Source organism: Lithobates pipiens, unplaced genomic scaffold, assembly GCF_037356315.1.
Source record: "Lithobates pipiens isolate NorthernLeopardFrog02 unplaced genomic scaffold, aLitPip1_a1.2 Scaffold_16, whole genome shotgun sequence".
NCBI classification, from domain to species: Eukaryota; Metazoa; Chordata; class Amphibia; order Anura; family Ranidae; genus Lithobates; species Lithobates pipiens.
Window position 1 is genome coordinate 477,940,965 of NW_027507748.1, and position 27,183 is coordinate 477,968,147.

General features: G+C 44.1%; 1 protein-coding gene across 4 annotated transcripts in view; it reads right to left on the minus strand.

Annotated features, from left to right (window-relative positions):
* FARP1 (FERM, ARH/RhoGEF and pleckstrin domain protein 1) overlaps positions 1-23,020 on the minus strand; it is a 271,079-nt gene extending 248,059 nt beyond the window's left edge. For 2 of the 4 annotated variants that reach the window (XM_077482995.1, XM_077482992.1), the window contains exon 1: positions 22,679-23,019. The gene's annotated coding sequence lies outside the window, so the exon portion shown is untranslated. Of the gene's footprint in view, positions 1-22,678 lie in introns of all 4 variants that reach the window. The other 2 variants (XM_077482994.1, XM_077482993.1) reach the window with 2 other exon arrangements.
* Positions 23,021-27,183: the final 4,163 nt, after the last annotated feature.

The window sequence follows — 27,183 nt, forward strand, 5'->3', positions numbered from 1 at the left end:
AAACCGATGAAGACATTTATTTTATTTTATTTTTTAAATGTGGGGGATGTTAAAGAAAAAGTACTGTATTTATTGGCGTATAACACGCACTTTTCCCCCCTAAAATCAGGGGGTGCGTGTTATACGCCGATTCCCCACCATTCCTAACCTTCTCTGCCGCTCTCGCCGGCTTTCAGGTATTTTCGCCCATTCTCAGGTACATTCGGCCGTTCTCGGCCATTTTAGGCCACATTCGGCCGTTCCGAAAGCCGCCGAGAACGGCCAAGTGCGGCCAAAAATACACGAAAGCCGCTGAAAACGAGCTCCGCCGAGATACACAGGACATCCGCTCTGTATCTCAGCGGCACCATTTTTAAAATGGCAAAGACACTGACAAGGCTGCAATGCAAGGCTGCAAATGACACCAAGGCTGCATTGATGGGCATTTAAATGTAAGTTTGTTTCCTTAAACTTCCCTCCTAAAAGTTTTTTCTTTTAAATTCCCTCCTAAATTTGGGGTGCGTGTTATACGCCAGCGAGTGTTATACGCCGATAAATACAGTAAATAGTTTTTTTTTCAAAATTGTCATTCTTTTTTGTTTATAGCGCAAAATAAGAAAAAACTTTAGAGGTGATCAAATACCACCAAATGAAAGCTCTATTTGTGGGGGGGAAAAAAGGATGCAAATTTAATTTGGGTACAGCATTGCATGACCACGCAGTTGTCAGTTAAAGAAACGCAGTGCCAAATTGTAAAAAGTGCTCTTGTAAGGAAGGGGGTAAAATCTTCCGGGGCTGAAGTGGTTAAAATGGAAGTCCAGGATAAAACTAAAATCCCTGCATCTATAGCCACCAACATTCTAATGCCCTGTACACATGGTCGAAAATTCTAATGGAAAAGGTCCGATCGGATTATATTGGTTGAAAATTTGTTCGTGTGTGGCCTGTAACGGACTTTTTCCATAGGAAAAAATTTGAGAGCAGAATCTCATATTTTCCGGAAAAAAAAAAAAAATCAGAGCGGACTTTTTCCGATCGTTTGTAGCGAATTCCGATCGGACAAAGTGCCACGCATGCTCAGATCAAATACAAGACCAAAGCTATTGGCTAGTAGCCTCAATGTAGTCCCGTCGTAACGAACAAACGTCATCACGTTCTGAACGATCGGATCTTCCGTCAACTTTGTCCGGTCGTGTGTATGCAACACCAGTTTAGGACAAAATCCATCGAAAAAAAATCAGACGGATTATGTTGTCGGAATGTCCGACCATGTGTACAAGGCATATCACTAACCTATCTAGCCCTGAAAAGAAAAAATCTGTATACATATCTTTTCTGCAGGCGACTCAACCCGATCTCCAGCGGCAGAAGCTCTGCAGAGGACACGGCCGACAACAGCTGAGAAATGAATGGGAAGTGACAACACCCATCGACTCACCATGGGGCTTCTGTTGACGAATGTCTCCTCTGCACCCACCTACACAGCGAAGCTGCAGCTGGCAGGTCAGCGTGGGATCAGGTCAGATCACCTGCAGAAAAGGTATGCATACTGATTTTTCTTTTCAAGGCTAGATAGGATAGTGTTAGAATGTTGGTGGCTATAGATGCAGGAATTTTTATTTAGGCATGGACTTTCACTTTAAGGACACCATTGTTGCTGACCAAATCTCCAACTACATTTGCCGACATGCAGCACCAAACATGCAAGGAACCTCCACCATACTTCACTGTTGCCAGCAGACACTGCCCCCTGCTACAGCCAAATATTTTAAAATTTGAACTCCTTAGTCTGCTGCCATTTTTCTGCACCCTAGTTCATATGTTTTTTTTGCATAGTGGAGTCACATAGACTTGTTTCCACATCAAAGGTATGGCTTTTTGGGTCACAGATCTTCCATGAAGACCACGTCTGATCATACTTCTCTGTACAGTAGATGGGTATACCTGGGTCCCACTTTAGCTGAAACCTACTGATAGTCTGTGTCCAAATCACACAGTTTTGTGTTTACAAAAACACAGAACTGCATACAATCTGTCACTAAAAGTCAGTGTTTGTTAGTGACAGGTGGCCCGACCACCCTATCCCAGTCCCACTATAAAAGTTGCTGATCGCCACCATTACAGTATAGAGTTTATAGCTGCAAAATTTCCTATACATACACACCGTTGTTTTAAGATGCTATAACATTAGCTATGTGGCCACTCAGAAGGAGGGCCTTAATGGCGGTCCTGTTAAAATAACTTGCCATGTAGCCGGCGGGTAACAAAAAGCTCCTGATGCATACTAGCAATGGGGACCTTTCCAATCATATTACCGCTGTGACAACATCTCAGCTTTTAGACCTCTTAAAAGGGCTGGAATGTGGTTGGCGTGAAGAGGTAAATATGCCCTTATTGGGATATCTTTGTTTATAGCCAAAAGCGAAATAGCAGAATAAATTTTGGCCCAAATTTAGGCCCCTTTCACACTGGCGGGGTCCGATATCCCCTTCTGAGAAGGCAGATCTGCTATTTCCACTGGTTCCCACTAAGCAGGTGGCTGACCTGTCAGTGTCTGCTCCGCATCACACCCCACTGTTCTCTATGGGATTGTCGGATGGAAACGGACCGCTTGTCTTTTTACATTCGACTCATCTGCTCTCATCCCCAGATGGATGAGTATCCCGATCCGTCTGCTTTTAGCAGACAGTATCAGATCGGCTGTCAGTGGGTGTCAGCAGACACATGTCTGCTGACATCGCTGCTCCATAGAGAGCAATAGATGATTCAATCAGGACTCACTCTGTTCGTCAGTGTTAAAGGCGCCTTCAGAACATTTTTTTTTATTTCTTGTTGGACATGTTTTATAAACAGAAATAGTAGAATATACTGTATAGTTTTTACTTCCAATAGCAAAAAATGCCATGGTCATTAAAATGTAAGTCAAGCTTAAAACTAAAATCCTACCGGCATCTGCGATCTAACACTAACCTATCTAGCCCTGTAAAGAAGAAATCCGTATACATACAGTACCTTTTTGAAGTCGATCCAAGCTCCAGCGGCGGAAGCTCTGCAGAGGACACAGCCGATAACGGCCGTGGAATCAATGGGATGCGATGTCACGTCACCTATAGAGTTACTATTACTATGGGGGTTCCATTGTCAGCTGTGTCCTCTGCACCTGTCTCCACACCGAAGCCGCAGATGACAGCTCAGCATGGGATCAGATCGTAGCGGCTTCAGAAAAGGTATGTATAATGATTTCTACAGGGCTAGATAGGTTAGTGTTAGATCGTGGATGCCTGGAGTTGCAGGATATTTAGGGTTAGCAAGGACTTCTACTTTAAGGGGGTAAAACCTTTAAGTGGTAAATTAGAAGCTCTAAAGTATACAACAGATGTGTTTTTTCACATAGGGACACTTAATTCAGCTAAAATAACACAAGTACAAAACACTGCCTAAAGACAATCTAACAAAGAAAAAAGCAAAAGTGATCTGCAATTCTGTTGTGGGAAAGTTCACCCAGAGAAGCAGATTTGAACTTTCCAATGGAAAATGAAAGGGCTGGGCAGAGTTAGTATGCATGGTTAGGAAAACAAGTCATGAACTATCAGGTAGCGTCACTGATCAGGCCATTTCATTGCTGACAGCGAGTGCAATGCTAGAAGAAAAGCCAGGTTACCATGACAACACTTTAGTAAAGCACTAAATCCAAAGCACAAAACGTCAAAGCGGGATAGGAAATATTAAATTATTTGGCAGCAGCTGGTCAGACTAAATTACACTGGTCATATCCTTGCAGGATTGAAAAACAAAAGCATGGCTGAGACATAAGTCTAACCAAGAGCAGGTTCATATATGTTACAATCATATATAAGGTGGTTTTGTGAGCATTGACTTACAGTATATGCAGTGCTCATTCACCAACAAAAACATGAACATCAAAGTTAGGGGAATTCCTATTTTAGACAGTTGTCACCACCAAAAGATTTCTTCTCACCTTTTACTCTCATTGTAACTCCAAAATGTACTATTTCCCCTTTCTATCTTGATGACAATGGGTAGCAAGACAAATATACAGCCAAAGGTTTTTAGGACAACACAAATATACATTGTCACAAAGTCTGCTGCTTCAATGTTTTCAGAGCTTTTGACAGATTTTACTATGGTATAATAAAGTATAATTCCAAGCATTTCATAAGTGTCAAAGGCTTTTTTGACAAATACATGAAGTTTATGCAAAGAGTCAGTATCTGCAGTGTTGACCCTTCTTTTTCAAGACCTCTGTAATTCACCCTGGCATGCTGTCAGTCAACTTCTGGGCCACATCCTGACTGACGACAGCCCTTTCTTGCAAATTTTCAGAATTTGTGCTTTTTTTTTTGTTTTGTTTACCCGCTTCTTGAGGATTGACCACAAGTTCTCAATGGGATTAATGTCTGGGGAGTTTCCTGGCCATGGACCCAAAATGTTGATGTTTTGTTCCCCAAGCCACTTACTTTTGCCTTATGGCAAGTTGTTCCATCATGCTGGAAAAGACCTTGTTCATCCCCAAACTGTTCTTGGATGGTTGGGAGAAGTTGCTCACAGAGGACGTATTTGTACTATTCTTTATTCATGACTGTGTTCTTAGGTAAAATTGTGAGTGAGCCCACTCCCTTGCCTCAGAAGCAACCCCACAAACGAATGGTCTCAGGATGCTTTACTGTTGGCATGACACAGGACTGATGGTAGTGCTCAGCTAATGTTCTCCAGACAAGGTTTTTTTCTGGGCGCCCCAAACAATCGGAAAAGAGATTCTTCAGAGAAAATGACTTGCAGTCCAATTAATCCCTGTACCTTTTTCACAATATCAGTCTGTTCCTGGCATTTTTCCTGGAGAGAAGTGGCTTCTTTGCTGTCCTTCTTGACACCAGGCCATTCTCCAAAAGACTTTGCCTCACTGTGCATGTAGATGCACTCACACCTCATCTTTAAAACGGAGGCAGCAGACTTTATGAAAATAATTATTGTGTCATTCTGAAAACTTTTGGCTGTGGCTGTAGAGGACTTTCCCCAGCAGAAAAAGAAACTGCAATATAAACTCAGTAGTGGGCCCAACCCTATCCCAGAAACCAATATTATTTTCCTCAAATCCACCATTACATAAATGAAGGAACAGGAGCTTAGGAGTTTGGCACACTGACCAAAATGTTCCACTAACTTATTCATTCAATAAATAAAATTATTATTTACCTTAAAGACAAACATGAAAAACCTTGTATAAAGAACAGACATTTGATGCAGCCATTTTTATTGGTTATAAAAAAGGAAAAATAACAGTGATGCCCAGACCTGCAACATGTGATAGGAACAACAATCAAGCCAGGGTAATAAGAACAGACACATGTATCAAACATTGAGGACCTACATGAATGCTATGCTAGTGATCTCTTTGGGGAGTATTTGTGGATAAGTAACCTGATCCACTGGTTAAGAAAATAGGTCCAGAAAAGAAAATGGAGGATGGCTGAGGGAGGAAGAAGAGGAATTGGGTAGGGGAAGAAAGTGAAAGCCAGGGCAAAACTGAGGCAGGTCAACAGGGCACAGAAACAGAAGTCATGAAACAAGGCAAAAATAAGGGGACAGATAAAGGTCACACAAAATGCACCCCCCCCCAGACTCAAGCCCAAAGGCCAGGCAAAGAACTATAAAATGACTCATATTAGAAGAGTTAAAAGATGGAAAACGTAGGCAAGACATGGTTACCATATTTTAAAGAATTCCAGCATGACATTTTTTATATGATTACATTGTAACTATTGCATTGCATAGTCCACATTTGCGGGATCCGTCTAGAAACTGGAAATCACTGTAGTACACACCAAAACTACAGTGATCTCCATTAGCTTCTGGGTCCCATGCCAAGCAGCTGCCTTGCTGCACTGTGAATAAAGGAGGTCAGCCACTCAGCACGGGCGCCATTCATAGAATGCTTTGCATTCCTCTCAATGAATGCAAAGCATTTTCTGATTGGTCGAACTGTAGAACCAGGGCAGTGATGCTTTGCATTCATTGGGAAAATGCAAAACATTCTCTAAATGGTGCATGCACAGGGCACGGAACCTGGAAGCTAGTGGAGGATTGTCTATTACAGTGATTTCCAGCTTCTAGGGATGCAATGTTACCATGGTCTAAGTATAGTTACACCAAGTTAGGTCAAATCTAGACCAAAGTAACTATGTAAAAAATAATAAATATAGCTTGTGAATCATTGAGAATAGTGAGTAGTTTCTAATTAACCAATATCATATTCATATGTTCCTTAACTTCTTGGAAAATTGTAGGTTTCTTTAAGAGCCTGTTCACACTGGGACGACTTGTCAGGCAACTTAGCCGCCTGACAAGTCACGTTCTGTTCTGTACAATGGAACCATTCTAATAGGAGCGGCTCAAGTCGCTCCAACTTAGAAAAGGGTTCCTGTACTACTTCGGGGGCAACTTGAGGCGACTTGCAAGTCAATTTCTATTGGGAAGAAACGAGCCCTGGAATGGTGAACACACTAAACAATTAGTGAAAACTAACAATATACACTAAGCAGAACCATATTCCTGCATAAAATCTAAACTTGCACACTAACAGAAGAAACATGTCTATGTTAATCAATCTGTGCCATTAAAAGTCAATCCTAAAGAAATGAAAACACAAAAGGCAAACATTTTAAATAAGTAGAGGCAGAAATGAGTAGCGCTTCCAAATTAAAGCCATTATGAATTGCTGGGTTGTGCCTCAATAATGTGAAGTATTTAAGAAACTTCCAATGATGTGTACCCGTGCTGAATTTAAGTAGAGGAAGCTTTTTCATTTTGGATAGAGTAGAGAAAGGTTAAAACCCTAGATTTATGTCTACTTCCTGTACTGTAGACGCAAAGTATTAGGATATCACTTCAAAGCTTGGGAACCCCCACCCCTTGGTCAGCTGTCATGAGAACACAAGACAGCATTGAAAGACTTCCCTTGTATTCTTGTTCAGGCGATAGCTCAAAAAACATTGGATTTTCTCTCACAATTTAAGTAAACAATGACAAACCTTTGTTAATGTAATTGTGTAGCCAGTAGCAGGTACCTTAAAGTGCTACTAGGTCACCCCAATCCACTGCTGTACAGCCCCATAAATAGATATCTACTTTCTGAGAGTATTTGCATTGGGCTAAGCACATCTTCCCCAATGACAATAGTAAGAAATGGCAATACGCCACTTGGCACTGAATAGAATATCTGGGAAGGCAGGGGCCATGACACAAAGAGCCCTCACATATCGCTTCCGGATACATCTCTGCAAGTAACCTTGTACAGTAGGAATCTGGGGGTTTAAGAAAATGCTTTCACGGACAGGGTTATTCCCAATGATGTACTTGAAAGGTTTCGTAAGAGGATTATTCACATTAAACTGTTATAAAACAGAATAAAAAAGCTAATAGATACCAAAAATTTATTATATTGACATATCCTGTGCACTGGTTGGTCTTTCTGCATGACAAGGTGGTAGCCCAAATAACAGGTTTAAAGTCTGATTATGGCTAAAAGAAATCCATGCGACATGTTGGTTTGTGGCAATTTTGTACCCTCTAGGAAGGAGTATATCAGACTCAGTAACCTCCGTTTGCAGCCTGTAGTTATTGTAAGAGAATATAGGGAGCAAATTAGAGATGTAGTTTCTCTTCCCCTTTCACATGGGCAGACCAGATTAGACCCTCCAGTCTTCTCTCTGGAGTGCGGGTTTCAACAGACATGTGTGTTGACACAAGTTGACTCTAATTGTATCTGTTAAAGACAGGTGAATAGGGATCCACTCCCCATCCATCCGGCGGATAAGACCGGATGACAGTCGGATGGAAACGGAAAGGCAGTCTGTTTCCATCGGATAATCCCATAGAGAACAGCAGGCAGTGTCAGCATCAGCAGAGAGGACATGGACCGGTCATCCGCCTGCTCATCACACTCTGCCAGTGTGATGGGGGCCTAAATTTAGGCATCTGGTGGATTGACAGTTGAGTGCAAAAAGACATGCAGTCTGTTTACATCTGACCGCCCATAGAGAAAAGCAGGCTGTTTGTGTTCATTCTGCATAGGCAGAGCAGACACGGACAACCAATCGGCCTGCTCAGCGGGGACCAGCTGAGCAGGTGGACTCCAACAGAGCCCGTCCCATGTGGAACGGACCTCGGTTCCAGTTTATTTTATTTTTTTCATTTAAAGTTTTTATTGTGTGCAACAGTAACGACAAAACAAATCCAGCATTGAAATATGGTACAGTAAGAATAGGATGTTACACAAAACTTATAAGAAAGTAGCATTGTCTGTTATGTTGTCATTGGGTATATAGCAAGTAGGATGATATCAACATAACACAACTACATTAGATTGAATTAAAATGCAACAGTGTATAAGACTAAAATCACCCAGAAACTGATGTACATGGACAAATTTTCCAATAGGACAAAGACATTACATGACTGAGGTTAGCAGACAAGAAGGTAAAAGTAAACAGAAAAAAGGCACAGACAGAGAATGAACATAAAACTTGGGGGAAAAAAACAAACAAACAGTTAGACAAGGGTGTGTTAGAGCAAATGGTTAGGGACACATGCACAGCCTTAGTTGCTCCACTGAGGAGGCCACAAAGGTGTTAGTCTTGTGAGTCAAGTCGTGCCAATAAAACCAGGTTTTATTGAATGTTTCCTCTTTTGTTTCAACGCGACTGTTAATTGTTCCATCAGGTTAATTTCATTCACCACAGCTATTCACTGACCAAATGAAGGGGGTTCCGAGCATATCCATTTTAGCGGTATACATATTTTAGTGGCATTAGGAAGGCGGATCAAGAGGGACTTCTTATATCTACGCTTCAAAATCAGAGTGGGATGAAGCAAGTACTGTGATCATCTGCTAACGAAATGTCTGGTAGTTGTTAGTTCCAGTTTAATATAGAACATGCACGTTTCAAACACTATAAAATCCTTTAGAAGGGGGGAGTGATAAATAGTGGTGTTATAGTTCAGATAAAGCAATTACTATAAAGCAAAATAAAGAATATGTTTGAATATTGGACATATAGAAAATGTCTTCTGCGCTGGAAGGGTTTGGTGGTAATGGAGGTAGTGGGCATCAGTACCTAGCTTGTCTTTTCCTCTCAGCCTAGAAGTGTACACCCTCTTTCCCCCACAACCCTAAACACAATGTGCCCAGAGACCAGAGAACAGCATTGCCTATACATTGCTGCCTTGCCCCTCCCCACCATGGCAGCTGACTTCATTCTTCCTCCCACAACTACAGCTGTACACCAAACCCTACTGAACCTCCCTTCTCCTCCTGCTTTCACTACCTCTCCAATATGTCCCACTTGTCAATCACCATTATGCTCCCTGCCAATGTACGATGCATGTCTCAGCACTGATCACCACTATGCCAATGCACACTTCTGTTTTCTCTGCAACTGCAGTGACATGCCCTTCCATATTCAGCCCAATAAAAAAGTGGGTAAAAGTTAAGGGGATTCTAAGCTACAAAATCAATGGAGAGCAGTCCGAAATCATAATGTACTACATAATCTGTAAACCGAGGACCCAGACTGACATATTCAGTCAGAGCTTTGTGTGGCTTTGGGAATTGGGCAGTTTGACTTGATATAATGATATAACACATAGTGTAATCATGTTTTGCCATTATTGTTCATAAACATAATCACTCAACTAACAAGGTGCACTCCAGACAATAAAAAGGTTATGAGGCAATAATTGATTTCTATATTACATAGACAAATACACAATCAAATATAATTACTGTTCAAACTGAGCTCACATTTAACCAAACTTCAAAGAGCTTAAGAAAAACACTGACAATCCAACTATATATTTAAAAAGCGCAACACTGGGATACTGGCACACTGATCTGCTACAGGGTGTTGTCTGCATAACGTATTGGCTTTGGTAAGCATAGTTTACATTAGGGACCAGAGGGAGGTGGCCTTTTAGCAATTAAGTTTGAATATTGAATCCAAGTTAAACATGATAGTGCCTAAGATAGGGCAGAGTAGACTGCTTCCCTTGTTTATTTATTGAAGTAAAACTAAAAGGCTTTTTTTTTTGCCATTTGTGTCCCACTGCAGAGATTTCCCTTAATTTCCTGTCCCAGAGCCAAACAGGGAAGTGAGAAGAAATCCCTCCAAAGTGAGGAAAGCCCTGGTTGTCACCAGAACTAGTGTCCCCATTGGAAGATATCATCTCTATTACTGTTTTGGAGACAACACAAAATTTGGGATTTCATTTTTCTTTGAATCTCTGTGATAACAGTAAACAATGACAAATAGAGAGGTTACATCTCCCTAACAGAGGCACAGACAGCAATAAAGACCCAACTTTTTTTTCCCCACACAATCTGCAACCCCCAATACCATACTAAAGCCCCGTACACACTAGTCTTTATTTTTTTACGTTAAAGCACAGGTAAAAGAAACAAAACTGACAGCTCAGGAGGAGCCACTGTACTAACAATCTGACGTTAGTACTGCAATCTCCCCTACTGTGCCATTGTGTTCACTGCCAACCCTCCCGGTCAGCACTCTCAGACATTGACTGGAAGGGGGCCAAACGTCAGTACACACAGGCTGAATGTCAGCCGGTTTCCATTGAACATTCAGCCTGTATGTACTAGGCTTTATTTCTGTTATGTCAATGGGGAACGATCAGTAGTGTCACAAGATGAAAGCACACATATCTCTTCTGGAAAGTACCCTAAAGTAGGCTATGAAGACAAACAGCACAAGTGCAGATTTCAGATCAAGTGACCAGCGGATGAGGTGTAAACAATGCTACAGGTCTTGGTGGAAGATCTAGTTTAAAAAGATTTGGGGGGGGGGGGGGTCTAGACTTATTTAGAAAGTAAGGGGGGAAAGGGTTAAGAAAACTGTAAGCAAAAGGGAATTCTGGTTGGCCACACATCCAGTAAAGTCACCTTTATTTCAAAGTTCATAAAAACATTTCCAAAAACACATTTTTGCATGTGGCATTAGTGGATTTTCCTGCTGTTCACACATTTAGCCCCCCGTTCACACTGGTGCGAATTGCCATGCGATTTGACAGGTTAAATCGCATGAAAAGTGGCATACTAATGTCGCCAATGGAACTGTTCAAATTGCTGCAACACCGACCTTGCGGTGCTCCACTGATTTGAAAAAGTAATTCCGGCACCACATTTGGCGATTTCAGGCGCAACTTCCAAAGACATCTGTGCATGAAGTCGCACAGTTGACAGTCAAGTTGCACCTGAATTCGCACTGACATGCAGCTTTGAAATAGTGAGATTTCAAGTGAAGTCGCACAATATCAAAGCCGTATTCAGTGTGAACCTAGACTAAGAGGGGAGATTTTGTGCATTTTACTAGTAATGACAAATCATGGCATTACTTCATTAATTGTAACACCAGGTATTTGATACATGTAATACCTTTGCAAAATTCAGTATGTTGGGTGTACTACCCGCAGATTGAGGGATCACCCGAACAACCATCTTTATGATATTAACAAGAAACTTTCAAATAATGTAGCTAACCACTTCAATGGTGGGGATCATGCAGGTGATCCCTCGGCTGCATCTGTACAAGGTGTAGAAAAGATCCTAGTCCCCAGTAGAGGTGATGGTAAGTTCAGACTTCTGTGTAAAAAGGATGTTTTATGGATCTTCCATCTGGGTAACCTGAAACCTGTAGGGCTCAACCATGAATGGGATGTCACATTTTTATGAATGAATAAAGGGAGATCTAGGTCTTTGCTACTAGTGACCCCAATAGACATCTTTTTCTAATTTTACTTTTTCAAAAATTTCAGTTTTTCCAGGCAGACCTGATCGGACGCTCCATTCACTCCTATGGAGTGGTGGATGTCAGCGGTGACATGTCCGCTGACATCCTGTCCGTGAAATTCAGACGGATGGTGACCCTATTTTCAGTCCGTCCGGTGGATTGGGTAGGTGGTCCATTTTTATATGATCTCCCTATAGAGGAGATCAGGACTGACAGGTCTGTCTCTGCACAGTAAGCGGAGACAGACCTGTCACCCGCATACACAGTGGGGATTAGCGGAGCGATCCGCCGCTGAACTAAGCGGAGTCCGTCGGGCAGACCGCCCATGTAAAAGGACCCTTAGCGCGCGCTAAGGGTCCTTTTACATGGGCGGTCTGCCCGACGGACTCCGCTAATCCCCACTGTGTATGCGGGTGACAGGTCTGTCTCCGCTTACTGTGCAGAGACAGACCTGTCAGTTCTGATCTCCTCTATAGGGAGATCATATAAAAATGGACCACCTACCCAATCCACCGGACGGACTGAAAATAGGGTCACCATCCGTCTGAATTTCACGGACAGGATGTCAGCGGACATGTCACACACGTGTGTGTGTGTGTATGTGTGTGTATGTGTGTGTATATATATATATATATATATATATATATATATATATATATATATATATATATATATATATATATATATATATATATATATATATATATATATATATATAACACACACAATTACCAAAAGTATTAGGATGCCTCCTTTACACGCACATGAACTTTAATGAAATCCCAGCCTAAGACCCCATACACACTATTAGATTTTCTGCAGATTTCTGGCTTCAGATTTACCAAAAACCATATAGTGCAAAGGCCTGCCTGATTGCGTACAAATTGAAACTCTTAGGCCCCTTTCACACTGGGGTGGTGTGGGCGCTGGCAGTAAAACAGTGCTATTTTTAGCGGCAGTATTCGGCGGTTTTACCCCCCTGCTAGCAGCCGAGAAAGGGTTAAAACCAGTGCAAAGCTGCTGCTGCAGCGGTGCTTTGCCTGCAGTATAGCCACGCTGCCCAATTCATTTCAATGGGCAAGAGCGTTGAAGGAGCGGTATACACACCGCTCCTAAGATGCTACTAGCAGGACTTTTTTTTTACCTTCCAGCCAGCACACCTCTCCAGTGTGAAAGCCCTCTGGGCTTTCACACTAGAGAGACAGCAGCAGCTGTTTCAGGGCGCTTTGCAGGCGCTATATTTGGCGCTGTAGCGCCTGCAAAGAGCCCCAGTGTTAAAGGGGTCTTAGGGTTTGACCTCTTATTATATGGTTTTGGTAAATCTGAGGACAAAAATCTGCAGAAAATCTAATAGTATGTATGGGGTCCAAGTCCGTAGGGTTCAATATTGAGTTGACCCACCCTTTGCAGCTTTAACAGCTTAAACTCTTCTGGGAATGCTGTCCACATGGTTTAGGAGTGTGTCTATGGGACCATTCTTCCAGAAGTGCATTTGTGAAGTCAGGCACTGATGTGGTCGAGAAGGCCTGGCGTGCAGTCTCCGCTCTAACTCACCCCAAAGGTGTTCTATCAAGTTGAGGTGAGGACTCTGTGCAGGCCAGTATTTCCTCCACCCCAAACTTACTCATCCATATCTTATGGACCTTGCTTTGTGCACTGGTCCAAATCATTTGGTGGAGAAGGGATTATGGTATGAGGTTTGTTTTTCAGGGGTTGGGCTTGGCCCCTTAGTTCCAGTGAAGGGAACACTTAAGGTGTCAGCATAGCAAGACATTTTGGACAATTTCCAGTCCGTTCTGGCTCAGGTGTGAATTCAGCGTCCATTGACGCTTCTGAACCACACATGTCATTCAGTTGTGAACAAGGTAAAATCCTGACCTGATCCTGATCAAAAACTGACCTGAAACGCTGAACTACTTTGTCAATTAGCTGTGAAAACGCTTCAATTTGCACCACAGGTGTGATTCCAGCCAAAAGGCAGAAGTTTTTGTTTTTTTTACTTGTATTCCCCGAATTAAGGTAAAAAAGTTTTGTATGCAGCGGCTTGCTATGGGTGCACTCAATGGGGTTAGTAGCTAGGAGCACTGGCCCTTAGAAGAGGAGTATCGGGCCTGCTTGGTGCAAAACCACTGCACAGAGCAGGTTAGTGCCGGTTCACACAGCGATGCGATGCAAGGCGACACGGCTCGCCTCGCCTCGCTCCCGCAAGTCGCCCCCGTTCAGTACTATGGAACCGTTCTGAGAGGAGCGACTCGAGTCGCTCCGACTCAGAAAAAAGGTTCCTGTACTACTTCTGGGCGACTTCGGGGGCGACTTGCATTGACTTCTATACAGAAGTCCTCTGCAAGTCGCCGCTGAGATCCCCGCAGGTCGCGGCGAGGCATGTCGGAGACGCCTCGCCGCGCCTCGCTGTGTGAACCGGCCCTAAGGAATACATGTTTGTTATATTTTTTTTTTATTATAATAATAATAACAACAACAATCACTTTACATTCAAATTAATTTTAGCATTGTGTTCTGCAGGCTGTGAGCAGAAAATTTCCATGTGGCCTGCAAATTCCACCATTGACGGTGGTAGAAACAAATGACACACAGATTCTCTAAAGGAGACCATGTATGGCTATAACTAGGTAAGCTGGCTGCCAAGCTTAACTTTTTGAAGTGGTCACCCTGATTACTTACCTACTGAGTCATTGACCTGAAACAAGCACAGGGTTAGTAAAGTCCAAAAGAGTCTTAAAAGGATAAGACATTCTCCTTTAGAAAACTTGCGGGAAAATATCGTATTTCAGATCAGGCTTAACACCCCATCCAGACCCCTGCAGCCAGGCTGTGCTTCTGCTATGGAAAAAAAAAAAAAAGGCTACATTACATTTTTTTTTCATCATTTTTAAGGGCCTTTTTGCAGGCATCTCAGGCTTGAGTATATTTTGTTTTTTAGCCAATGGAAAGTTACCAGAGAAAAAAAAAAATACACGTTTTCCTTTCTACGCTATGCTCAAAAGTGAACAGGCTCAGGAGTCAATGAGGCCTTAGACCCCATTCACACCTGAGCGTTTTGTAGCTTGACGCCTGAAGCTACAAAACGCTGGAGGGGAAAAAATCCATTATTCTCAATGGAGATGGTTCACATCTCCACTACAAGTCGCCTGAAGCCCTACGCCTGAAGCTCAAACAAGTTCCGGACCCTTTTTTGTAGCGCGAATTGGGCTGGTTTGGGCGTTTTTCTTCTTTTAACAATCGTGACCTTTTGCCCTGCACAAATTCGCGGCAAAACGCGGTAAAAAACACCGCAAATCGCGGCAAAAAACGCTTGAAAATGCTACGCTCAGATGTGAATGCAGCCTTAGTGTATTGGCTAGCTCTAAAATTAATTACCTTCCAAAATAGTGTCCTTGAAAATAAAGTGTCCAGTGTAACACCCTTGTCCATTTAGGGAACGCCTTGTATCCTGTGAGTGGTAGCAATGAACAACAAATGACTCCCTGTGGTAAGTTTGCAGTGGGGAAGCCGCTTAACTCAGGACTTGAAATTGTGACAATAACTGTAGCAATTCCTTAATATTCAAAAGGATTTAGTGAAAGAAAGCATTGAGATACCAGCGGTCAAAACGGTCCTATCCTGAACGCGATTCTTCCGCGTTCAGGAGAGGGAGGTTGAACCTCCTCCAACTGCAACAGCCCCTAAACTCTGCTGAAAGCCTTTGCGTACATGTACACACAGGCTTTTATGGAGCCGAGTTTAGGAGCTTACGCAAAAAAAAATTTAAAAAAAACGCCAAAACTCCTCAACTTAAGTTTAGGAGCTATAGTGTTAATAAATTGGCTACTACAGAGAGAGAACTACTAAACAGAGTTGATACAAAGTTCCATAGACAGAACTTTGTTGTTTGACCAGTTTACCAGACTGAATCTCTTCCACAGATACACAATAGATAACCTAAATTAACACTGTAGTTCTGTCTCTGCAACATTGTATCAATTGTGCATGGCAGTTCTCTGTTACAGTGATCTCCATAAACTTTGTACATTGTACAGAGGTCTCCCCTCATTGTCTTTCAACTTTTTTAGCCTAAAGTGTTAGGCTATATCAGGGGTCAGCAACCTTTTAACACTAAAGGGCCAGATTCAATGTATGTGAATCCATGGAGGGCCACATTCACCAGCTAATAAAGGAAGATAATAATCTGGACCCCTTCAAATTACACAGCCCCCTCGCACAGACCTATTGGTTGTTATCCCAAGAAAGCCAACCGTCGGAAGGGGTTAAAATGTCTGCAGGTTGGATGCACATGAATTCATCAGGTGCACAAATGAAGTCTATTACATGCCAAACGCAATCTGCTGCAGGAAAAAAAGTCCCTGATCCTTTCCAAAAAAAAAAACACGCTGCCTCAAAACACAAAGATGTGAATTAGATCCATGGGATACCATGTTGAATAAATTGTAGTGCATTTTTGCTAAACGCACTAAAAAACGCATTGGTATGAACCAAGGGTAACGGTATATAATTAAAAGCAAAAAGTTCATTTTCATATGTATAACTCGCATATCATATACCTAACTGCTACACAAGCCATTTTGTAATTTGATGTAACGAGCAGGGCTTTCCGATTCCTACTGTATTAAAGTGTATTGTATTTGTATGGTCTACCCTCAAGTTGTAAAGCGCTGCTTAAACTGTCGGTGCTATATAAATCCTGTGTAATAATCATTTCTAAAACAGAAATGTCCTACTACCTTTCCTTGCAATCATGGCTCTACATGATTTTTCCCAAGCTCAATCTTCATTTCCCTGCAGTTGTAACAACAAATTCGGGGGGCTGTCGGTGCAAAAGTTTTGAACACAACACCCACAGAAAACTCATTAAACCAGCGAGATCCTGCCTCACTGCTTTTCCCAGAATTCTTCATAGTGCTACTGGTAACATTACAGGATTGCTTGTTTTTATAAGTGATAACAGCGTTTGAAAAAGTTGCTGGGTTGGCCTATTTCACGATCTTCAGAACAGGTCAGGTAAGAATCTGAAGTTGATATAGCTGGCTTTGGAGAGGATTTGTTTATCAAGAAAAGTGGGGGTTTACTTTACTAAAGCAGGAAGAAGCCAGCCTGTGCTGAAGCCAACAACAGCTTTCAGGAGGCCACAAAACATGCAAATCCATGGTCATCGGCTAACATGGACTCCAAAAAAGCAGCAGCTGAAAAATCCTTGACTACTAGGCATTGTGGGGGACATCATACTTCCGTTTTAAAGACAGTTTAATAAAATATTCGGTTTCCTCAGAAAACAGAATGAAAACATGCCACATGTGCTAGCTACAGCGCAGTCACTGAGAAATATTCCGTTATAGACACCACCCTGTAAACTAAAAATACAACCAGTATATACAAAAGGGTAGTGAAGTAGTAATATACAATATAAATGCTGAATTGTGTTTATCAATCACACAAGTCCAGCAGCTGTGTCAGTTCACTCTTTAGATGGTGTGCAATTGTGAGAAGCAAACTAAAAAGGTGGAACATGCTCACATTTTCTACAACAAAAACAAGGAAGTGGCTTTAGGAGGATAATATTACCTGTATGTGAGAACACAAGTAACCCCACACCTCTCACCCCACCTACTAGGATGCTTAACTAAACAACAAAATCATTGCACTGCTGCTTCTAACGCACATAGTATAATGAGCCAACGCATGTTTAACTTCCCCATTATAAAAATAGTGCTGTTTCTATACCAGTGCTGCAGTGCAATGCATTTTGAAAAATACAACGGGTCTACTTTTTTTGTGCTTCAGTGCATTTGAAGGCCCAAAGAAGAAAACGGTAGCACATACAACATACGTTTTGATTAGCTGGTAACAGATACTAATGCCCCGTACACACAAGACATTCATTTGGAAAAAACAGCCAAGTTTTTTCCGACGGAATTCCGCTCAAGTTTGGCTTGTATACACACACAATCACACAAAAGTTCTCTGAACTTTCGACCATCAAGAACGCAGTGATGTACAACACTACAACGAGCTGAAAAAATTAAGTTCAATGCTTCCGAGCATGCGTAGGAATTTTGCGCGTAGGAATTTGTGCAGATCAGCATTTTCGATCTGAACTTTTTCCGATCGACAAAGAGAATTTGCTCTCAATCTCTTGCTGGCTGTAATTCTGCCAGCAAAAGTCCGATGGAGCATACACACGGTCAGAATTTCTGACCAAAAGCTCACATCGGACTTTTGCTGGTAGAATTTCTGATCGTGTGTACGGGGCATAGGAAGCCTTGACCCTTTCCACTCCAAATGTAAAGTGCTTCAACACATATGGCAACACACAAAGAAAATACACATTGAATGCATGTCAACAAACCTGCCTAATGTGACAAAATAATGCAACTCGATGCAAATGCAATGATCTAAAGGCAAGGTTCCCACCTTTGCGTCTGCATATTTTTTTCTGCACATTTTTCTTTTCCAGGAATTTTATTAAAAGTATAACTAAAAGGCAAAACTTTTTTTTTGTTGTTTTGGATAGCGTGGAGATGGATTAGAACACCTGTCACTTTTTATTGCTCTCTGTATCCCCATTAAGCCAACAGGCCCAAGTGTGAGCGAACTTTGTGGAGTATCATGTGCTATGTTGTTCAGCTCCTCCTTGTCAGCCGCTTGTCTAATGCAATGGATTTTTGCGCATTTTTATGCATTTTTGTTTGGCCAATAAAAGTCAAAAGAAAGAGGTTGCTATGGATGGGAGCTTGTCCTGTGAAAATTTTTTTTTTTTTTTTTTTTATGTGCTGTCACTGAAGTCTATTGTTAAAAAAATTTGTTTTTATACCCCAAAAAATGCACCAGTACTATTTTTCCTGTAGCCCCACAGAAAAGAATGACAATTCTCTTGTTGTGTATTATTGTGCATTGGGCAGTGCACATTAAATCGCGGTTATGTAAATAGCCATAATGAACCCTGAAGGACAACATAGGTGCCTGTAAAAGCATGCACTTGTTCCTTAAAAAATAAAAAAAAATAAACAATAAAGGAGTACCCAGTAAGACTATACAGTCAACAAAACCATTCCATTGTCATAGCAACCCATAGTATACCTTGATGACATCCAGTATAATTGTGACATTTGTTTTTGTCTTGTCCTAATCACAGTGTCTGATTGTGGTGTTAATGTGACCATGTCAAGGCTGCTCAGACACATCCCCTTTGCATTGGGTCTGACTGATAGAAAATAATGAGCTTACAAAGCCTCCGTTTCATCCAATGATTTCTATGTGACCTTTTCATGGAAAGGCAAGAATCAGGGGCTAGAGCGGAGCCAAACTGAAAATATTCACATCTTCGACAGAGACTCACACAGTTCCTAAACCATAGCTACATGGATCTGTGTGTTGTAGGATTCCATGCACATCGGAAAAATCTGCATCCACATATTCAGATAAACTAACGTACATTATGTACCCAGCACATGGCCTCTATTTTGCATTACTCCACTTAAAGCTGAACTCCCGGAAAAGTAAAAGTCCTCCATTAACTGTGCACAGCCCCACTTCATGGGTTACCTACCTACTTATGTCTAGGGGACTAGGTAAGGGAGCTTTATTTACCTGATCCAATATTCTTCTAGACCAGTCCCCAGTAGCCTCCTCTCCCAGCAATCAGATGCCTCTGATGTGATCAAGACTGATGCAGGCCTATAGCCCTGCACTGGAAAGGAGGATGCCAAGAGACCAGGGCCAGTGCTACCACTAGGCAAACTAGGCAGCCGCCTAGGGTGCCCAGCCACTGGTGTACCTACTCTCTTCTCTCTGCAGCAAACAACTAAGTCTCAGCAGGCACCTGCCGTTCCGTTCTCACATAGTGTTAGAGGCGCATCGTGAAGGAGGACTGCGCCTGGGTCCCGACTCCTGAATGAATGGAAGCAAGCAAACATTCATTGATGGGCACTGGTGAGGCTGCATTTGATGTACTCTTCATTAAAAAGGTGGAGTATACATGGGCAGGGCAAAAGGGTTGGAGCCAAAGGGGGTGGAAAATGAGCTTTTGCCTAGGGTGTCACAAATCCTTGCACCAGCCCTGCAAGGGACTGTCCACTTGTAAAGCATAGTCTGCCGGGGCAGTGGAGGATCAGGCAAGCTAAAATGCTTTTATCGCCCCCTAGACCACAAGGGTCAAACTGGCACCTCTCCAGCTGTTGCAGAACTACAATTCCCATGATGCATTGCAAGGCTGACAGTTACAAGCATGACTCTCACAGGCAGAGGCATGATGGGACTTGTAGTTCAACAGCTGGAGGGCTGCCGGTTTGACACCCCTGCCCTAGACTGAACAAAGCATTTAACCCTTACAGCATGGGCACAGCCCCACCGTAAGGGAGGAATTGTATTTTCCTGGGAGTTGGGCATTTAGCAGATAGGCTCACCTTCACAAAAAAAAAAAAATTATTAATGCACATTTTTTGGCAAGTAAAAAAAAAAAAAAATATATGCATTTATTATTTTTTGCTGTGGTTAGAAGCCTGTAAGCATTGCACCCACAATCAGCAGATCGTCCTGCAGACTGTCTAGGCAGACAGTTACACTGTGACAGGAAGACTCAATGAACTACTATATGGCTAAACAGCTCCACACTAGTTCATTGAGAACTACAAGCCGACAGCCACAAAGGATCTCGGGACTTGTAGTTTTTACATTCACAGAACACTGTGAATGAATGGTGGGGCTGGGCAGGTGGAGCCCCACGTGGCTGCATTATTTTTAGATTGTGACAGGAGAGCCTCTGCACACTGTCAAAACGGGGGGATGCGGGGGCTGCGTCTATAACATGACTATGGGTGTAACATGTTACAAAAGGTGAAATTTTCCTGTAGGGCTGGTTCACACCACAAAAACACAATCCAGATCTGTTCCAGGTGCGTTTCTACCTGCACGTTTTAAACGCATTTTTCATCTGTTCCTGTGCATTTTTTTTTCTTCTTTTTTCCCTGTTTTTTTCTTCGCTGTACTGCAGACCTGTGCGTTTTTAATACAATTTACTGCATTCCAATGAAGGAAAAATGCAGCATGTTCTACTTTTTTTTCCTCTGGAACGCCATGGAACTGAACGCACTGGTGCAGACTGTTGGAAAACATATAACCTACTTTCCATCTGTTTTTGATGCAGAAAAAAACTGCACTAAACTGCATGTGGTGTGGATGGGCCCTTAGTGCCTGATCACACCACAAAAACCTCCTCCATATCTGCTCTGGATGCATTTCTTTAAGCACCTTTTTCAACATGTTTTTGGTGCATTCCGGTGCCTTTTTTGATCTGTTTGCAGATGCTTTTTTCCACTGTACTAGGGGCCAGGTGCGTTTTTTTATGCTTTTTACCAAGTTCCAGTACAGTTCTGCACAGGAAAAAAAAACAGCATGTTTTTTTTCTTTCCAGAACTGAAACGCACTGGAATGCATTGCACTGGTCTCAACTTTGCCATTGGAAAACACAACCTACTTTCCACGCATTTTTGATGCAGAAAAAAAAAATAAGTAAAAAATAAGCACTGCACCCCATGTGGTGTGAACTGGCCCTTAAAGAAGTTGTAAAGGTTTGTGTTTTTTCACCTTAATGCATCCTATGCATTAAAGTAAAAAAACACATGTGGCTGTCACTGGCCCCCCTACCCGCCCCCCCCCCCTTCCAGTTGTCAGGATGCGCTGTCTCTCTCTCCATGGGCTCCTGGCTCTTGATTGGATAGATTGATAGCAGAGCAGCAACTGGCTCCCGCTGCTGTCAATCAAATCCAATGACGTGGGTGCCGGGGAAGGGGCAGTCTCTGCTGGACTCGGGAGTGTGCCCGCAAGGTAACCCCCTCAGGGAAACACTTCTCCGAGGGGGGCATTCAGATGCACGGAGGAGCTGCGAGAGCCACTGGGGAACCCCAGAAGACAAGGATCGGGGCCACTCTGTGCAAAATTAGCTGCATAGTGGAGGTATGATATGTTTGTTATTTAAAAAATAATAATAATACCCTTACAATCACTTTAAATCTGAAATCCAGGTATAATGTTTATTGCATTGCTCCTGCCTGGACCAATGTTAATTATGCAGCTCTACCTGAGGCAGAGCACTGGATGTAGTTGACACTACAACAGCAACTGTAGCCCCAGTGCACACCGACCACAGGGGGGCGCCCTCTCTCCGCATTGCCCACTGTTATCAATGAACACAAGGTGTTCTCTGATTGAGGCAGGTGGAAAGGTGAGGGCTTGTGATGTCATGATCTCCACCTCCACCAATGGAAAGAAATACACTGCATTCTATAAATGGTGGCTGTGCCAAGGAAACAACCCCCTGGGGTCACCGCACACTTGCTGGACACAGGACTTCAAAGATTGCAGCGATGGCTATAGTAGCCCCAGCTACTACAATGATTGTCAGCCTCCACAGTGATCCTGCAGGTATGAGATTAGGTACACTGTGCCAAGTCACACCATTGTAAGTGTACATGCCTGGAAATGAGCTGCAAGAATACATCCTTATGTGTCTATATACAGAAATAAAGCCCTCATGTAGCAGAGATGTGAAGAGCAGAGCCCAAACATGTCATCAGAGGAGAGTGCTGGATGTGTGTTGTCAGTGATCTGCCCCATCATGTCTTTGTTCCCTTGTATGCAGTGAGGGAATGTTCTCCATAACACACAGGGTGACAGACAATCCTCCTGTGTGTCCACAGACAGAACACCTTTCTTCTCCAGCCATGCTCCCCCCTCCTCATCCCTCCACCCTTCTCTCTCCTTCCCATTCAATCTGACCTGCCACCTCCACACTCCCCCCTCCTCCTCCCTGTCTACACCGCCCCCTTCTGGTCCTGTGTAGAGGAGTCCCCCCCGGCTCTGTGGATTACCTCTCACCGTCCTAGTGTCTCCCGTACTGGTGTCTGGCAGCTCCCCGACTCTCGGTACCGTCCGTACTTCTACCTCCGGGGGTCGGCTGCCATTAATGTGCTGGACCGGCGTGCAGGCAGCTGGATGAGGTCTGCCTGAGGCTCGCCATTGTCACAACAGCTCTCCAAACACGATTTCCACAGCCTGCTCTTCTCCCTGGAGGAGGGGTGGAAACGAGCAATGCTGCCTCCTTCTAACCAGCGGGAGCGGGAAGATGAGCCGAACAACAGCAGCCGCCACCGCTCTATTCTCCCCTCCTTCGTGTTCTCTCACATCCACTCTGTGCTAGCCGGCTCCCCCTCCCCACATTCCCCCCTGGGAGGAGAGAGCGACGTGTGCTGGAGGGACGGGACACAGCGCCACCCAGTGTTCGCACTCCTAACATACACTGTGTGTGAGGGACAAGACGGGACACAGCGCCCCTCAGTGTCCGCACTCCTAACATACACTGTGTGTGAGGGACAAGACGGGACACAGCGCCCCTCAGTGTCCGCACTCCTAACATACACTGTGTGTGAGGGACAAGACGGGACACAGCGCCCCTCAGTGTCCGCACTCCTAACATACACTGTGTGTGAGGGACAAGACGGGACACAGCGCCCCTCAGTGTCCGCACTCCTAACATACACTCTGGGTGAGGGACAAGACTGGACACATACTGCACTGCTAACATACACTCTGGATGAGGCAGGACGCAGCTCCCCCCAGTGCCCGCACTCCTAACACACACTCCGACAAAGCGAGACATGGCTCCCCCCAGTGTCCACACTCCTAACACACACACTCTGGATGAGGCGGGACACAGCTCCCCCCAGTGTCCGCACGCCTAAAACACACTCTGGATGAGGCGGGACACAGCTCCCCCCAGTGTCCGCACTCATAACATACACTCTGGATGAGGCGGGACACAGCTCCCCCCAGTGTCCGCACTCCTAACTTACACTCTGGATGAGGCGGGACACAGCTCCCCCCAGTGTCCGCACTCCTAACACACACTCTGGATGAGGCGGGACACAGCTCCCCCCAGTGTCCGCACTCCTAACATACACTCTGGATGAGGCGGGACACAGCTCCCCCCAGTGTCCGCACTCCTAACATACACTCTGGATGAGGCAGGACACAGCTCCCCCCAGTGTCCGCACTCCTAACACACACTCTGGATGAGGCAGGACGCAGCTCCCCCCCAGTGCCCGCACTCCTAACATACACTCTGACAAAGCGAGACATGGCTCCCCCCAGTGTCCGCACTTCTTAAATACACTCTGGATGAGGCGGGACACAGCTCCCCCCAGTGTCCGCACTCATAACATACACTCTGGATGAGGCAGGACACAGCTCCCCGCAGTGTCCGCACTCCTAACTTACACTCTGGATGAGGCGGGACACAGCTCCCCCCAGTGTCCACACTCCTAACACACACTCTGGATGAGGCGGGACACAGCTCCCCCAGTGTCCGTACTTCAACATACACTCTGGATGAGGCGGGATACAGCTCCCCCCAGTGTCCGCACTCCTAACACACACTCCGACAAAGCGAGTAATGGCTCCTCCCAGTGTCCACACTCCTAACATACACTCTGGATGAGGCGGGACACAGCTCCCCCCAGTGTCCGCACTCCTAACATACACTCTCTATGAGGCGGGACACAGCTCCCCCCAGTGTCCGCACTCCTAACACACACTCTGTGTGAGGGGCAAGACGGGACACAGCGCCCCTCAGTGTCTGCACTCCTAACATACACTCTGGGTGAGGGACAAGACGGGACACAGCGCCCCTCAGTGTCCGCACTCCTAACATACACTCTGGGTGAGGGACAAGATGGGACACAGCGCCACCCAGCGTACGCACTCCTAACACACACTCTGGGTGAGGAATAAGACGGGACACAGTGCTCCCCACTGTCCGCACTCCTAACACACACTCTGGGTGAGGGATAAGACGGGACATGGCTCCCCCCCAGTGTCCACACTCCTAACACACACTCCAACAGAGCCAGACATGGCTCCCCCCAGTGTCCACACTTCTAACATACACTCTGGATGAGGCGGGACACAGCTCCCCCCACTGTCCGCACTCCTAACTCACACTCTGGATGAGGGACAAGACGTGACACAGCGCCACCCAGTGTCCGCACTCCTAACACACACTCTGACAAAGCAAAGGGGCAAACAAAGCAAGACACCGCTTCCCCCGGTGTACGCACTCCCATCACACACGCTGGATAGAGGGGCAAACAATGCAGACACAGCTTCCCCCAGTGTCCGCACTCCTATAACACACTCTGGTTGGAGGAAATAAGGGGCAAACAAAGCGGGAAACAGCTTACCCCAGTGTCAGCACTCCTATCACACACTCTGGATAGAAGAAAGAGGGGCAAACAAAGCAAGACAGAGCTTTCGCTCCCCCCTCCACACAGCTATCAAACACTCTCGATAAAGGGGCAAACAATGCAGACACAGCTTCCCCAGTGTCCACACTCCTATCACACGCTCTGGATAGAGAGAAAAGGGGCACACAAAGTGGGACACAGCACACCCCCTGCCTCAGAGCTCAAGCCAATTGGTGTTTTCCTCCTAATAAATGCGACAGGCACTCTATTCTTTTGGGACATAACTACCCCCAGTGTCCACACAACCAACGCATATTCTGGATAAATCGAAAACAATACAGGACACAGCTCCCCCCAGTGTCTGTACACACACTGGTAAGAGGAGCAAATAATTCAGGACCTAGCACCGCACAATGCATTCTGGTCTCAGAATTCCCCACACTACAGCCGCATTGGGGAGGCCACTGTGCCCCTACCCATTATATAAGATGGGAAACATTGTTTCTCCAATCGTAGCCACAGAAAAGATCCATCCCACTCTTGCAATAGTGAGGAGAATGGGTGCAGTTCTACTAAAGGGGCAGAACACGTGATGAACCTTTGTCACAGCCTCGCCTATCAGACATGCTAACTTTATAATCACGAAATGTTTGTCGTATCTCACTTTTTATTTATTTTTTATTTTTACAATCCCTCTCCCCCTTGCTCTTTTTTTCATTTATTTCTCACTTAGCTACTGTATAAGTATATAATTGAAAGTGACAGAACGAGTTGCCTGGTTCAGGAGCCAGTCTCGATACCATCCCCTACTCATTTTCCCTCCTTTTCTTGTGTTTATTATAAGTATAATGTGATGGTTGGCCCTTTGGTTCCATATTCATGCTTTGTAGCCCCTGCGAGGGCACACAAGGAGCAGATTGTAGTCTCTTGTTTATTCCTGTTTATTCAAATTTTCAATAAACATATTGAAACAGAAAGTGACGCGCGCGTGTGTGTGTGTGTGTTAGGGCTGTGGAAATTAAAGATTAATTCCTTGATTAATTTTTCTGATCATTCAAAATTCTTTTGATCGGTAGTCACCTCTCCGCCGGCTTCCAGATCTTCAGGGAGTTCTGTCGGTGATCCAATGACGTCACGGACATCAACGTCACTGGACTCCTCCCCCTTCCCCCAAGTGCCTCTGTCTGCTAACGAAGGGAAGGGGAGAGGAGAGGAGTCCGGTGATGAAGTTCTGATTGAACGTAACACGTATGGGGGAGGAGCTACGCATGACATCACTGGCTGCTGCCCTACGGAACAAACACAACTGTTGGCTTTACATGCTGTGTTTTTATCATCTTTATGTGAGTAGTTTGTGTTTGAACACAAAAATTAAATCTTATACTTAAGTGGTGAGCACATCTTTTCTTTCTACCCATGACCTGGCATCCTTGCTGAGATCTAAGGAGACGTAAGAGAGGTTTATGTTCCGTGTTAACCCTTTTGATACCCGCTTGCATGACCACCTGTTAGCACAGGGGTCCATGAAATAAGGCGAGGGTGATTAGTTAGACCGGAGGTGGATGGTTTGTCACGCTACTGTGGAAAAAAAAAATTACGTCAGTACTACAGTTTGAATTTAAAACATATTTCTGTGAAGTTAAGTCATGGATTGTGGAAATGAACTAGTGTCGGGGGATTGTATATAGTGTATACCACATTTACCACTGACTAACACAGAGTTGCAATGCAAGATCAGCTAAAAGTAGTTGGATCTGTATGTGCGTTCTAATTAATCGAAATTAGTCAATTGATAAAAAAAAAAATAAAAAAAAAAACGATTAATCAAACACGAAAATTTTAATCAGTAACAGCCCTAATTATATATATATATATATATATATATATATATATATATATATATATATATATGAGAGAGAGAGAGAGAGAAGTAGCACCCTGATGTTTAGACAAGGGTGCTCCTAAATGTATTTGCCAAGTGAATGTTGCTTAAGCCAATTGCTAGGGGGATCAACTGACTTCACCCTAATTCTGGAATTGTTGCACTTCTCTCTTCTGTCGTTAGGTGGCCAGGTACCTGACAAGAGCAATGCAAGGACAAATTAGGAGTATAAGGGGTATCTCAGACAATGGGC